General features: G+C 41.2%; 1 protein-coding gene across 50 annotated transcripts in view; it reads right to left on the bottom strand.

The window, feature by feature from the left end:
- The window catches only part of PHF21A (PHD finger protein 21A), a 191,465-nt gene extending 176,221 nt beyond the window's left edge, over positions 1-15,244 (bottom strand). For 24 of the 50 annotated variants that reach the window (XR_013403261.1, XR_013403265.1, XR_013403263.1 and 21 more), the window contains exon 1: positions 14,597-15,244. The gene's annotated coding sequence lies outside the window, so the exon portion shown is untranslated. 50 annotated transcript variants of the gene reach the window in all.
- Between the last annotated feature and the right edge of the window lie 1,603 nt (positions 15,245-16,847).

Here is a 16,847-nt window from a genome sequence, read left to right as displayed (position 1 = left end):
AGAAAATAAACAGCACAAAGATTTTTGTAGGCTTTTTAGTATCAAGTCCTGATAAGTTAACGGCATCTGTTCCTTTCAGAAAAAGAATTCTGCTCTGAGGTGTTGGGGGTTGGGGGAAGTAAACAAATACTAAATAGAATAATTCAAGTTACAAAGTTTGGTCTTGAAGAAATGATGATTTCAATAACTTGCACATATCCAACTCCATCCACTGATAATTGCTTTTTAAGACATCTTCAAAAATGCTGCAGCAACAAGCCAAACACAACCACTTGTACTTAACATGCATGCTGCATACTCTACAATGTTACGTCACATCAGGCACAGAGAAGACGCTTACCAAGCTATCCTGCGTTCTATAAACTGCCTAACAACAGAAAAAGGCACTGCCATCTCAATGGGAGTAGAAGCTATCAGGGCAGGCAGCCCTTTCCCTTTTGGTCAACTCTGAGGAAAACAAGTAAGGTTTATATTTCTGTCTTTTAAAGCTCACCTCTCTCCAGGCCTATACTTTCAATCTTTCAGCCTTTCACAGAAAGAAAGGCTGTTTCTTTAAAATTAAAAAGCTGCAAAAGATCACTCCAACTTAAAAGTCCCACACCTTTTACCAACTGTCCTCCAGCTGTCCCCACGGCTGCCTCTTCTGCAAGAAGAATGGCCTATCTTCAGCACTCGTCTCCAAGTGGGTGTGGGTACCCTGAGGAAGGGAGCCACTGGGAAGAAATTATTACAACTTATATTTTAAAATCTCATCCTTTTAAAAAATTCAACTTTCCTGTATGCTTGATAACATACATAAAACACTAGTTTAGACTATCACACATTTAACTGGTAACCATAATTTTTTAAAGTTTAGCGACTACTGGTCAAGATGACTGAGTCTAGAATAAAAAAGGAAAACTAGGCTCTACCACTAACTTAGTCAAATTCTTGTCTCTTAGTTTCACCATCCATAACATTAATTGAGCCCTCTGTACACTATTAGACTATAATGAACGAGAATAAAACACTCTGTAGGGCATGGTCTGTGCCACTCAAAAGGAAAAGCACATTTGTGAATGCTACCAATGAGAAAAACTAAACTTGGCTTGTAAAAAACGCTGACTACTCTATAGTTTCAATAAACTGCTACATTCTACAAGGTCCAGTTCTTAGAATTTTAAGGCAAGGCTTCAGCACTTCATGGATCTAAAAAAGCATAAAGCACCTTAGATGCAAGGAGTGTATTCTAGGATTAGAAAGGCTTTTTAAAAAACTTCTATAATGAAAACCTTTTTATTACCTGTGTAATAACATTTTTTAATTTAAAAATTACGAAGGTGAATTATGACTAATAATCTTAGCAACAAGTTAAAACTCTCAAAGCTGGAATCAAAAGAGTTTTATTTAATGTAGATTATAAGGCCTTTAGTATGTATTTCTAAATATAATGCCAGAAAAAATGAACAGCACTCAAATAACTTACTTTTTTTTCTTTAACTGCTTTAAAAAGTCCTGAGTTATCAGCATAGCATTCGGTAGTGGTTGAGTGAGTAGGGATAGGTGATGGGGATGAGGTCAGCCCACACTACTCACATGAAGTTGTGAGGACCAGGACTAATTCCTATGCAGGGTATCTTTATGCTGATTAAGTTGTACTAGTCTGAGTTTCTATTAATTAAAATATTACATGTATTATCTTGGTTTTAAAATCCTATTTTACATTTTTTCTTTTTTCTTGTTTACAGGTTTGCCCAAATTCTTACCTACTTTACTTTGTAAACGTGAAGTAAATGTGTCCTAACAACCAAGAAGAGAGACTACCAGTTTTTTTAAAATGTTATCTGAAAACACAATTTCTCTCTTTATAAGTAGCTACCAGAACAAACTAGAATAATTTAATTCAGAAATGATGCCTCTTAAATTACTTATACAGGACAGAAAACAATGTTGTCATTTCAAATTGATTTTTTTTTTAAGTTTTAAAAATAACAATGACCATTTCCTAAAGCCTGAGGTATAATCAATCTAGGGTATTAGGTTTGGAATCTTAATGTATAAATCTTACCCACCTCTCTTCCTCCAACCTTACTCCCACTTCCCACATGAGCCCTATTTTCAAAAATAAACAAGTTTTTTAAATAGTCACCTGGAAAAAAGTAAACTTTGAAAGAGTATTATGGTATAATTAAACTTCTTTAAAAATTGTGTGTGTGTGTGTATATGTATGTGTATATATATAAAATACATATGTAAATGCACAGAAAAAGTTTAAAAGTAGGATGGGAACGGAATGACTAATTTTCTACTTTATACATATCTATATTGCTAGAATGACTTTCTAACTTACATGCACAGTTTTTGTATTTCTTGAAAGGACACTTATCTAACACTCTAAAACGTTGATAGTTATGTAAGGACTGACTGAAATAGTGAATGTAAACCATTTGCACCTATTAAAAATGTATTAAACTAACTTACACTGTGCTTTATAAAGTGCCCAACTTCCAAACTTTGAAGAAACAGGTATTAGACCCCACCCCATGCTACACACTATGCTTGGCAATGGATATACAAGGATGAACAAAGCAGGCACTGTCCCAAATGTCTTCATTTCCATCCCATTCCAATGTTTACTACTTTCAAACTATTCAACCTAACCCAACCAAAATCAACAGGAAATAGCCTCAAAATGATACATCGTAGCTGTGGCCATTTCAGTAAATTGAAAACTTCTTTAGTAATTCATTTCTAGGTTTCCATGGGAATTACATAGTTTAGCACAGCATTTTGGACATTTAAGAGCAAGGGCTCAGGAATCAAACCTGGGCTTGAATCCAGGTTGTATCATTTGTTACCTATGTGATCTCAGGGAAACCTCTACTCCTTCATTTGTAAAATGGAGGTAGGATAATAATAGTAAATCCTCAGAATATTGCTGTGAGGATTAAAACTAAATGAGATCCTATGTGGAAAAAGGCTTAGCACTATACATAATAAACACTCCATATTATTGATGACAACAGATAAACCTAACGTACAAAAACCGTTCACAACCTGTCAAACATTTAAAATCTATGTCATTTCTCCAAAATGTGTGTATGTCACTTCTCCAAACACAAATAAATATATTTTTGTAAGTTTGTATATTAACACATAAAATTTGTATAGTTAATAAAATAAAATTTTTAAAACACTAAAGTTCATAGTTAAAATTTTTCATTCCCATGACAACATACCAGCACATTTATGATACTTATAATATACACACATATGTATCAATGTGTATGTTGTTAAGAACTACACCATAAACACACACGTAAACACATGTCAAGAACTTGTCTATTGGGCCAGGCGCGGTGGTTCAGGCCTATAATCTCAGCACTTTGGGAAGCTGAGGCAGGTGGATCACTTGAGATCAGGAGTTAGAGACCAGTCTAGCCAACATGGTGAAACCCTGTCTCTACTGAAAATACAAAAATGAGCCGTGTGTAGTGGCACATGCCTGTAGTCCCAGATACTCGGGAAGGCTGAGGAAGGAGAATCACTTGAACTTAGAAGGCAGTGGTTGCAGTGAGCCGAGATGGCCCCCCCGCACTCCAGCCTGGGCAACAGGGCAAGACTCCGTGTCAAAAAAAAAAGAACTGGTCTATTGGGAGCAGGGTGGATCACTAATTTTTTGGTTCTGACTCATTATTTAAAATTGTATAATATTAATATTATTAACATGATATAGACAAATATCTTAAAACCCAGCCCCTTACTGCTGATTAAAAATTCAATTTACATATACTTTAGTAATATAAAGTACATTCACGAGTATTATCTTATCTAATCCTTTTAATATCATAGTGAAGCAGGCCCTTATTATTATCCCCATTTTACCACTAAAGCCCAGCAAGGATGAATTTCCCAAGAGTGTACAACTAAGTGACAGGAGTATACTTAAGGCCAAGTCTTCTGACATCATCGCAACATCACATTCCTTTATACTGACTGGGACATTTCATTAAAAAAGAAAACTGCTCAATAATTTAGGTGTGTCAAAGGTCTCTACACTGAATCCACATGGTTGCCCAGTTTTACTCTCCTTATTTCCTCTCCTGATTTCCAACTTTAGCATTTCAGTAATCACATGGGTACCATAATGATAAAAATATGGAATGAGAATTCCTCCAAACCTAATATTTTCTGTATTGGCCCATTAACACCAGGGACTATTTTTCTCCTTATATTTAACCCTTTGTATTAACTCCTTTGTAACTGCTGAATTTATTTCATTTTAATATTAGGTCTTGAAAAGACAAATTGATGTAATATAAATAAAACAGCTTACAAAGTAGAAGCATATCAGACCAGATCCCATACATTTTGGACACATCTAAAGAATCTATTTAATGTCTAATCTACATATTAACTTTTTTTTTTTTTTTTTTTTTTTTTTTTGAGATGTAGTGTTGCTCTGTCTCCCAGGCTGGAGTGCAATGGCACAATCTCAGCTCACCGCAACCTCCACCTTACGGGTTCAAGCGATTCTCCTGCCTCAGCCTCCCGAGTGGCTGGGATTACAGGCGCCTGCCTCCATGCCCAGCTAATTTTCTATTTTTAGTAGAGATGGGGTTTTGCCATGTTGGCCAGGCTGGTCTCAAACTCTTGACCTCAGGTAATCCACCTGCCTCAGCCTACCAAAGAGCTGGGATTACAGGCGCTGAGCCACCATGCCTGGCCATATTAACAAATTTTAAATCACAACTATGTCAGGTGGAGGCTAGTATTATTACAGTGGATTGGTCTGCTATATAAACAAATACTTTAAAAAATATTACTTGGGCTGGGCGTGGTGGCTCACTCCTGTAATCCCAGCACTTTGGGAGGCCGAGGTGGGCAGATAACTTGAGGCCAAGAGTTAGAGACCAGCCTGGCCAACATGGTGACACCCCGTCTTTACTAAAAATACAACAATTAGCCAGGCATGGTGGTGCATGCCTGTAATTCCAGTTGCTTGAGAGGTTGAGGCATGAGAATTGCTTGAACCTGGGAGGCAGAGGTTGCAGTGAGCCAATACCGTGCCACTGCACTCCATATCCAGCCTGGGCAACAGAGCAAGACTCCATCTCAAATAAATAAATAAATAAATAAATAAATAAAACTAAAGGCAGAGTTTTCTTAAATAAACATGGTAGCCCTCAGCAACAATATTCTAAGAACTCCTCGCAAGAGAAAAAGTTGGAAGAAGATACTGGCTAAGCAAGTAAGAAAAGCACTGCCCTGCTTCTGCATACATTCAAACTAAGACATATACATTGCAGCTTACGCTTTGCTTACATTTTCCAATATCCTCAGGCATTCCAAAAAAAAAAACAGCCAGAAGGGACCAGCCATGCAAATAAAACTATCCTACAAGTTCAAGAGCCTAAAAGAAGTCAGTGTCCTAAAAGAGAAAATTAACGTAAAGATTTAAGATTTTTTGAAACTACACTTTCTTTCTGGGGCTGCTTACTGGCCTCCAATACATCAATCCTGTAATATTGTGAATTACAGTGATAGATTGGTACATGCTTCTAAACACAACAGAATTTTTCCAAGGTTACATACACTGTAACACAAGGGGCATTTTGCAGCATCTTATTTTCCTTAATCAACTAGTTTGGATATTCTACCAGTGCAAACATTGTAAACAAATAAATTTTCATTATCTTTTGAACTTTCTGAAGTCAACCAAAGGCTTGTGGTATAGATGCAATGAGTACTAGACCGGCAGAGCTGAATACCAGTCAAAATATTCAGCTGCTGGTGTGATAGTCCTTTTGGAGGCCTACATCACTTAGGGAGAAACTGAGGTGCAAGGACATCTTACACACCGCAAAAACATTCTCAGGAATTTGCCACATCATTACCATAAGCCAAGAATCTCAAGGTCTTAGAACAGCCTGGGCTTCTGATCAAATTATATTGTAAAAAGAGAGGAAAAAAATGTGAAGCGTGCTATTTTTTAAAATAACAGTAACTACTACTACTACTACTACTACTACTGCTGCTGCTGCTGCTGCTGCTGCTAATTCTAAACATTTACTGAGCCCTTATTATGTGCCAAGCTCTGTGCTAGGCACTGTCATAGATTTTAACAATTAATCCCTGCAACAACCCTCTGATATTAGTTAACAAAATTAAAGTAGAATCCTCAAAAAAAATTTAAATTTTTCAAATAAAAATATAAACAAATTATTAAAGACATCTCACCTCTTTCTCTGCCTCAGACTACCTCTTCAAGTACTAAATTTACACTAAAACCACATTTATTTTCAGGAATTCCAGTTAAAGAGTACTGATATTCAAGATGTTGACAGTTATTACAGAAGAACCACAGAACTCTGAAATTAAATACTGGCACAAAAAACCTTCCATCCAACCTTACGGAATAACTATCCCCATTAAAAAAAAAAAAAAAAGGAACAGCATATATATCAGTCTTGATAATAAGAGGCTTCTCATGCCCACACTAGCAATCAATGATGCCATAATTATAAAGAGACTTGTATCACCACATGCATAAAAATAATTTACATCTGCTAAGTTAAGTTTTCAATATATTATTTTGTGTGTAAACCTTATAGTATCTGATAAAAAATACAACCAACTAATCTAAGGTAAACTAAAACACTAGGTTGTTTCTGAAGACTCACTTTAGAATTTGAGCAGTATAATAATCGTAATATTAGTAATCAAACTACTTAGCAGAAAGTTCTTAGAGGCCTGGGAAGCTGTGTATAAAATGGAGTAGACAAGAGGGAAGGGTTTTCCGTACTGTTTAAATCAACTACAGGTCCCAGAATGCAGTGCTCCAATCTGAAGTTAAGCAAAAACTGCAATGCATACTGGGACTTGTAGTAAGTAAACCACGTTATCACAGCAAGTTTCAAGAAAGTCTGAACTATCTAGCACAATTTGACTGTATCTTATTATCAGGGTCTAATCAAATTTAGATCAAATTTGTATATTCTCTGCTGTGGCACACAGTTTCTCTAGCACATACTGGAAAAAGTATCAATATTTAGATCAACATTTTCACATTAGAAAAATCTTACGTAGGAGAAGCAAAGAAAAAATGCTTAAAAAGCAAAAAGACTTGATGTAATAAAAATATAATTTTTGAAACAGTTTTTTAAAGTTTGAATGGATCCATTTTAACACTCTCTAATCCTCCCTCACAAAAAAGTTTAATTGTTTTGGCTGGTCACGATGGTTCACGCTTGTAATCCCAACACTTCAGGAGGCTGAGGCTGGCGGATTACAAGGTCAAGAGAGCGAGACCATCCTGGCCAACATGGTGAAACCCTCTCTACTAAAAATACAAAAATTAGCTGGGTGTGGTGGCGTGCGCCTGTAGTCCCAGCTACTCGGGAAGCTGAGGCAGGAGAATCACTTGAACCTGGGAGGTAGAGGTTGCAGTGAGCTGAGATCATGCCACTACACTCCAGCCTGGTGACAGTGTGAGACTCCATTTCAAAAAAAAAAAAAGCTTAATTGCTTTAACAGGTTGCCTTTTAACAATTATTCAAGATATATTTTATAAATAATTTTTCTTGAAGAAAATTCTCAGAAGCAAACATTTCCCATATTCTAATATCGCCCAACAGGAAATAATTTTTATAGTAATATGTACACACACCATCACAAAAACAAACAAAAAATACTGAAGTTCTACTTTTGTCAAGTCCTTACTCAGTATTTATGCCCTCCATTCCTCACCTCTAATTCCCTACACACACACACACACACACACACACACACACTTCTAGAAAGAAAAACAGTATTCAACTACAAGCCCACTTCTCTCATCCACTGACCTCTTCTGAAAACACAAAAGATTTTTTTAAGCTATCAGTAATACGTCCAAACACAAGCTGATAGGTTTGAGCTGGAATTTACATATATACAGTTGCTACACACCCTCCTATTTTCTGCAAGACTGTGGAAGGAGGCTGGGAAAGAACTAAGTGCAATCTGCATCAGGAGGCCTAACACAGGTGGTGGGTTATTTTCAGGCAACAGCACCTTCACAAACATGTTTTGGAATATAGTCCAAGAAATTCCTAACAAGGAAAGATAAGCTGGCACACAAATTTAACGCAATCCAGCTAAAAATCATCTGCAACACATGCTACTACATTTCACCATAAAAGTGACGGGCTACTATAAAGGATTTGAAGCTTCATCAATACAACATATTGTCCATAAGGCCAGAGATAGCAGTTGCCATGGTTACTATCACCCACTTTTATCAGGAAATTATTGTCATTACCCCAAAGTTTGGGGTACTTATTTAAAATTTAAAAAAACATACACACAATTTAGGGTTCTGACTGTTAATTGAGTGAAAGAATCAACTACTGTTTGATTTGTAAGTATGTCGCTTTGGAGATGCACATGGTTAACAATACTTGGATCTGCAGCAGAAAAAAAAAATCAATTCCTTTCTGCTGCTCCTTCTCCTCAAGTACTGACAGTTTGTATTCTCAATGCAGCCAAAACAATAAAACAAAACCCATCTTTTTGGCTTCTGTGTTTAAGTTATTTTTTCCCCCTAGGCCCACAAACAGAGTCAAAATAAAACCTAGATCATCAACTTGTTAGGCCTCATCCCCTTCCTATCTCCTCCATACTGGTTCACTTTCTTGACTACTTAAAAAAGCAGAAAACATTTCTGTAACTGATTCCAAAGTATAGAAAAGAATAGTTGCCTTCAACTGAGAAATTTTCACCAAAGTCTTTTTTATTTATTTATTTATTTTAAGGCAGGGAGAGGGGAGAGACTTGCAGGGTACTAGAAGGGAGAAGTGGAGGAGTATTCAAATTGCGACACAAGTCTAGTGTGAGAAAGTTGCTTTAGAAGAGTCCAAAGGATAGCTGAACCTCACATATAATTTCTAAAAGGGAAGAGTTCACCGTAATATTAAGACTGAATTGATGGACAAGTAATAGAAAAGTTATTCATAAAAGTCTACTTCAACATTTTCACAAAAGATAACTATTCAAAAATTTAACACACATATAAGAATTACACGAAAGCCTACAAAATAGTATGGCTACATATACACACAAACATCCAAAGTAGAAAACATACGCTATTTAAGAAATAATTATCTACAATAAATTTAATGCAGTGTCAACATATTATCTCTTTTTTAAAAAATTGCAAAGCAGCAAAAATATACACCTGAGAAAATTAATGTGATCAAAACGTATTTCTATGCTTCTGAAGAATTATTAGGCCTACAAAAAAAGCCCATGTACAAAAGTTTCTGAGAAGTCAACATAAATCATTAACATTTCCCAGCACAAAATAATATGAAAATTCAAACATGTTTCAAGAAATCAGTTATAGATATAAATATAGAAGAATTTCACCAAAGGTCAGAGACCTAAAACTTTAATTCCTTCCCTTCTCTCTTTGAATAGTAATTAAATACAAAAGCCTTCAGCAATAAAATACTAAGAATACAAAATTTAAAAGCACATTAATATAACCTTAACTTCAGTATGTCTTCACAAAGAGCTTTACTATTCACTGTCTGTAGGATGAAAAAGTTAATAACACCCTGAGAGGTTTCATTTTATCTAAACAGTTAAGTGTTTTTCTCACCCTTCACAGAAGCAAGTTTCTATATTTACTTTCTAAAGGGGGCAATTTCAAAAGAACAGTCACTTCTAAAATTTAAGATACTATATACCTTTTGATGAGCTCACAAACACAGGGTCCTTAATTATCTATATTTTACTTTAAAATGTTTATATTCCAAATTTGTGAGCACAGTTTATAAGAGAGCTGAAACTCCAGGCTTTAAATTTTTGGGTTATTTTTACACAAAAATATTTCAGTGCACTCCTCTAGATTTGAGTAGTCATTTCCTCGTGCATCCTTCTAAAATAGAAAAAAAAATGATATAGCCACATATACCTAATACTAACACATACAGATATACATCTTTTTCACTGTGAAACAAGCTTGAAAGCTTTAGGCAGTAAGAATTTTTCAGAAAGTTAGCGGAGTCAGTCAAAACATTCAAAACTTTAACCATGACATCTGTTACTCTGTGTTAATAAGAGTCTATAGAAGAATCAGGGAACTTACACACTCACTAAAATCAACTACTATCACATCACATCAATGGAGAAATGAAGAAAAACTGTAACAGGGGACATACAATTCACAGGATCTTCAAAAGGGAAAATGACTTCTTTTTTTTTTTTTTTTTTTTTACATATATTATGGGAAAGTGACAAGGCAGCATTTTTTCAAAAGCAGCTTCAAAACTATAACAAAGACATTTTTGGTAACCACAGCAGTATTTAAAAACACAAATTTAGGCTGGGCGCAGTGGCTCATGCCTATAATCCCAGCACTTTGGGAGGCTGAGGCAGGTGGATCACCTGAGGTCAGGAGCTCAAGACCAGCGTGACTAACATGGTGAGACCCCGTCTCTACTCAAAATACAAAACTTAGCCGGGCGTAGTGGCAGACACCTGTAATCACAGCTACTCAGGAGGCTGAGAGGCAGGAGAATCACTTGAACCTGGGAGGCAGAGGTTGCCATGAGCAGAGATCATGCCATTGCACTCCAGCCTGAGCAACAGACCGAGACTCTGTCTTAAAAAACAAAAAAACTTACAGTGCCCAGTGCACTTTAAATGTATTACTTTCTCAACTGATATGGAAAAAGTTAGCATTTTAAGACAGAAGCTTCTGTCCATGTATTAATTAGTTACCTATCTCAACAACTTAATATCCGCATGCTTTTTTACCACTTACGAAGAACTTTTATATGTATTATCTCATTTGGTCTTACTGAGAAAACAGTATTTTGCCTACAAAATAGACAAAATTCAAAGCAGATTTATCAAGTTTCTAGCATCCCCAAATTTTTAAAATTTTGACACAAAACTTTACAAGCAACCACAGTGGCATGATATTTCCAGTAATAATCAATTCACCTAACACTAACAGAGTTTCAAAGGACCATGCGCTATAAATGCTATGAAACTGTTAAAGTAGCTATATTCATCCTTATGCAGTTATTGTTATATCAGCAATGACCTACCACTGATAGAACTTGATTTACAGTTCAAGAATCTCAGTCTTTGCAGGCTAACTTAAGTACATCAACCATACGTATTTATAAAGCTGAGTGCCTAAAAACTGATCTATATTAGAATCATAGTCCGTAAATCCGAGGGGAAAAAACTACAAGAAGTCTAAATTTTTTTCCACACACTATCCCCCTTTCCAAAATCTCAACTACTCTATATCCTATTTGTATTATTATAGGGATAACAAGACTTAAAGCCCTAAATCATACCAACTACTTTTGTTTATAACAATTAGAAATACTTTTTTAAAATACGTGCTCAACACCCCACTCATCAACACAAGACTAATTCCCCTTCCAAATAAAATAATTCTAAACAGTGCTCTGTACCTAGGCCCAGAATCCTTAAGCTATCCACAATCACACATCTACTTTGTATAGTCAAAGACTTCAGTTTCAAGTAGCAAACATAATTTATGAATGGAATTTTTTAAACGGACTTACTCAAAATCTTTCTGGAACTTTAAGGTGTTAATCCTGCTGCTTAGCTGAAGCTAAGTAGAGCTGTAGTAAGTAACAAGACCCTCAAAATTCACAAATTTCCTTTATCTTGCTGTAGCACCTCCTGCTGGATAGCATTTAGAGATCTTCATGTAAGCAGAAGAAGAGTATTACAGAGGCAGCTCCTTCCAGACGACTGAATAGGAAAAAGGATGGACCCTTCAAAGCTAAAAGAAATAGGCCCCATCCATCACTTATACCTTCTAAAAATACAATTTAGCCCAGGTAGGTGTCTTTTTCATCTATTACTACTCCAGTTCCACAAAGACTTGCCTGAGTCCAAAATAAAACATGCTTAAATACAGCCTGCAAAATTGTCTAAAAACTAAGTTAAAAAGTCTTCAATAGCACCCAAGCAGAAAACTTTATTATGGGCAGCCAAGCAATGCCAGTCAAACTGCAAATACCATTACGTTACCAAAAGCAAAAGTCTGATGTTAACAAAAAAAAACAAAAAAGCCCCTGGAATATTTGTAACATGTTAGCCAGATGTTTGTGTTTTGAGAACTTTGTGCACTATTACTATGCTCTTCACTTAAGGATAGTTGTACATCTACAAACATTTTAAGTACAGACATTTTTTTATAAGCATTAGCATAACTGCACACAAAATTTCCTCTTTTCTATGAAAAGATAGGTACTGGGATTTGAAAACGTATTTTTCAGACATTTTTAATGACCCCCTAAAATAAACTAGTTTTAAGCCCACAACACAGACTCCATAAACAAGTGAAGAAGAAGAGAATAAGAAGGAACTTACCAAAATTAAAATGAATAATAGTATTTCCAGTAAAAATGTAGTAACAGTTTCCAACAATGCTGTAAACCAAGTAAATTGTGAAACTTAAAAAAGGAAGGAGGGGGCCAGTCTTCAAAGACCAAAAGCAAAGCTGACCTATTTATTTCTATTGCTTAGAGTGAACACCAGATGTAAACAACTATCATAAACACTGAAAAGTATGCTTACATGGTTTAGCCCCAGTTTCAGTACCCTTACCAGGCCGTCAATAAAGCTACAGATGTTGGTGAGAATCCTCTCAAAAAGGAGATAATTCCAAACCCTCACCTTAAAGAATCCCTATCAAGTGAACCTGTGAAAAGACTTCCTTCCCATAGTGCACAACTGCTTTAAAAAAAAAAAAAAAACAAAACTTTCATCAGCCCCAATTAATCTGATTCTAATATTCAACTATCCATTATTTATATATAAACGTTCTTCCCTCTCTAACTTCCCCAGCTCAAGCATCTACATTCCTGACACCGACTATTAGCAAAAATGCACAACTCGTTCCTCAGCTATGGGGCAAATCTTTGAAATCCGAAACACAGCCACAAAGTTCACTGTCAAGGCCAGGTGATGAGGCCCACACATGCCCGGACCTTCACTCAGATTTCAAATTCTAGAAATCCATACTCCCAGAGACATCATTCTAAAAACAACACAATGTGGACGTGCAGAGTGAGATCCTCTACTTCCAGACCTAAACAAAGAATATTTCAACATATGACCGGAATATGATGACACCAGATTCACCAATGAAAACAAAACCTACCGACCATTAGCAGTCGTACCCTCATCACAACAACTCAACTACTTAGAAATCACTCTCGGCACATCTGCACCCCACAACCGGCCTGTGGCCTTCTCCGGGGGTGCAAGCCACAGACAAAGTTGAAAGAAGGCGTTCTCCCCCGGTGCCCAATCTCGATACCAACCCCTCCCCTACCAGGGCCACCTTGCTGCTACCCACCATCGCGAACGTGGTCAGGGGGAAAAAAAAAAGAAATCCTAACAGCACCGCTCAGCAGAATAAAGAGACCAAAGAGAGGATGACGAGAAGTGTTGGGAACTGCGTGCACGACGGGGCTGGACCAAACGGAAAGAGTCCCACTCCGCGCGCCCCTCCCCCCGGCGGGGGCGCGGGCGGGGGAGGGGCGGCCGCGGCCCCTCTCGGAGCGGCCTGTCCGCCCCGGCCCGCTCGGGGTCCCGGGGGCGCCCCGCAGCCGCCGGCGGCGGGGGCGAATGCGAGAGGGCCGGCCCCGGGGTGAGGGGTGCAGGCAGACTCTCCGGAATAACAAGTTGCAGAAGAAGAAGAATAAGCGGAATTTCCCCAACGCTGCTCCGGCCACCCAAGACAAATGCACCAACACACTCACACTCTCACACACACATACACAAACACACACACTCGGGCCCGGCAGCGTCAGCAGCCGCAGCTTTTTTTTTTTTAAACCAGATCCCTCAGTCACCAAACAAGATGGTTTTCCAAAAAAAAATTTTTTTTAATTAAATAAATAATCATAATAAAAACTTCCCCCCGACAGCATCCCGGGGTGGGGTGGGGGGGATGGAGGAGCCCCAGCTACCCTCCCCGGGCCGAAGGACAGCCTAGGGGGGCGGGCGAAGCTCCGTGCCCCCCGCCCCCGCCCGCAGCCCCCGGCCGGCCCCCCGCCGGGACAATGTGACGCCCCCTCCCCGCCGCCCCCGGCACGCCGCCTCTGTCACCCGCTCCGGCCCTGCACTCTGCGCCCAGGCTCCCGAGGCTGCTCATAAACTTACTTCCAATTTATCCTGGGGAGGGGTGGAGGGCAGAGGGGAGGAGGGGGGGAGCCAAGGTTTTCCCATTGTCTTTTTTTTCGGGGGGGGAGGTATGGGAAGGGCACGCAGGGGGGCGCCCCGAAGGGGAAGTTATTGCTCAAATCTCAAGTTGACTGAGGGGTCCTGACGAGAACACCCCCCTTTCCTTCCTCCCTCCCACACACCCCTCCCCTCCCCCTACCTCCCCCCACAACAAACTCCAAGCAGGCAGCCCCTGATCCTCCCAGAGACAAACACCAGCGACAAGACAGAGGGAGAGAAGAGAGAGGCAGAGGGGGAAGGGGGAGGGAGGGGAAATAGAGCTACTCCAGAAAAAAAGAGAGAGAGGAGAGTGAGGAGAAGAGAGAATGGAAAAGCTGGGATACTGCACCCTCCTGCTGCTGGCTGGCTGTCCCCCCTGGCAGCTGGAGGCAGGAACTCTGAGCAGGAGAAGCAGGAGGAGGAGGAGGAGGGAACTCTTCTTCATGGGGAGGGAGGGAAGAAGCTGGAGCTGCTGCTGCTGCTTCTGCTGCTGCTCTGGGCCTCTCGCACTTTTTAGATATTAGTGTGTTAAGATGGTAGGTTGTTCCCTTCTCCCTCCTCCTCCTCCTCCTCTCCTCTCCTCTCCTCTCTCTCTCACTCACTCTCTCTCTCTCTCTCTCTGGGCTGTTTCTTTCCTCCTCTTCCCCAGGCAAGGGGGGGTGGGGAGGAGGGGGTTGGGGGGAGGAACTGGATCCTCCTCCTCCTCCAGGAGGGACACACACAGGCCCCGGGCCGGAATCGGGAGGGGGGAATCAGAGCAGCAGGAGAGAAACTGTGGGAGACAAACAAGCCCAACTCTTCATCCTCCTCCTCCTCTCAGCAGCAGCAGCGAGCACCACCAGCCCATTCACCACCCGGCCCCGGGCCGCAGCACCTCCGCCGCCTCAGCCCGGGGATCCCTCCGCCCAGGCCCAGACACACTCGCCCGCGCGGGAGCCCGCCGCGCGGCCCCGCCGGCCCGCCGCCGCCGCCGCCGTGCGCGCCCCCGCCGCTCCCGAGAGCCGGGCGAGAGGGACTGGGGCTGGGAAAGCGGGGACGAGGGCGAGGGGAGAGGAGGCGCCGGGGGAGAGCGGGCCGCGGCGGGGAGGGAGGGGGCCGCCGGGCGGAGTGGTACGGCGGCCGGCCCGGGCCCCCGCGCCTCGGCCCGCGGCTCCCGGGACGCTCGGGTCCCCCCACCGGGGGCAGTGGGGCGGCGGCAGGGGGGGCGACGGGGGCCCGCGGCGGCGCTCGGGCGGGCGGACTACTTGACGTGTCGGTGCGGCGAATTTATTTCACTTTGCCTAAGGAACGGGGTGTGCTGCGGCGCCCATTGCCTAGGGAAAAAACCCGGATGTAAAGTGAGTGAAACTAAACTAGAGTGAAGTAGGGCAGCGGCAGCCAAACTCCAGTGCAGCGGCGGCGGCGGCCGTGATGGGGCCGAGCACCGAGCGGCGGCGAAGGCGGCCAAACTCCGGGGCCGCCGCAATCCCGGGCCCGTGCAGCGCCGCAGCTCGGCTCCCGTGCAGCCGCAGCCGAGGCGAGGCCGGAGCCCGCGGCGGCCCCCCCAACTCCGCGGCCCGAGCCCAACTCCCCCCTCCCGCCGGCGGGAGCTGCAAAGAGGCTCCGGAGCGGCCCCAACTCCCTCCAGTGCAACAGCAGTTTGAAGGGGGTGGGGGGAAGCCGTGAGGGGCAGGAGCGAGGAGAAGCGATGGGGAAGCACTGCAATGGGGGAGCGTGGTCCAGGCAACAGGAGAAAGATGCAACCTCAAGTCGAATGCAACATGCAATCCCCGGCCGCCGCTCGCCCGCTCCCTCCCCTCGCCACCCCGCCCCCTTTCCAAATAACTACCCTTGAACCACTTTATTAGCAGTACTTAGTCCAGCACTCGCTCCCGGGAGGGGCGGGGGACGGGGGCCTTCGCTCACCTTTATTTATTGCTGCTTTCTCCCCCCTCTCCATGTTTTTTATTCCTAAGTTCTTTTGTTCTAAGGGGGATGATGGCATTTACTTTTCTGCTTTGTGTAGCAGGGCAATCACTGGGAATCGGCCACGTATAATCCGGCGGTTTGTCATATTTTATTAGTGAAAGTATTTTATGCCTATTCTACCTCCAAGGACTGTAACATGGAGAACTGCAGGGAGGAGAAAAACATCAGAAGAATTCTTGTTTTGAGAGATTTCTTGGTGGGGCGGGGGAGGGCCCCTTTTTTTTTTTTTTTTTGGAGGGGGTTTATTTAGATTTTCGAATCGATAGTTTTCAACTTGAAGCTTAACGTTTTTGCATGGATGTATTACCGGATTCTAAACCCCCAACCACAGTAAATTTTTTAAAAGTAAAAATCGTAGATTAAAAAAAAAATCCCTACTGGACAGTGATATTATCTGTTCTGTGCAGCACGCTGGACTTAACATAGTGTTGGCCTTCGCATGTTAAATAACAATAAACCCCAACCTCAACTGAATACAAATGGGGGGGTGGGGGTGGTTTTGTTTTTAAGGCTCAGCACTTTTGTAGCATCTGCCACTACGCATTTTCCAGGCATTGATTAGCCATGCAACTCCCATAGGCATGAAGTCCAGTTTTTGCAGATAAAGAGCAACAGTGGGGAGATGATTTGCC

The sequence above is a fragment of the Macaca mulatta genome, chromosome 14 (assembly GCF_049350105.2).
Source record: "Macaca mulatta isolate MMU2019108-1 chromosome 14, T2T-MMU8v2.0, whole genome shotgun sequence".
Classification (NCBI taxonomy): Eukaryota; Metazoa; Chordata; class Mammalia; order Primates; family Cercopithecidae; genus Macaca; species Macaca mulatta.
The sequence above is the reverse complement of the archived record's forward strand: the minus strand, read 5'-3'. Positions and strand labels throughout refer to the sequence as shown.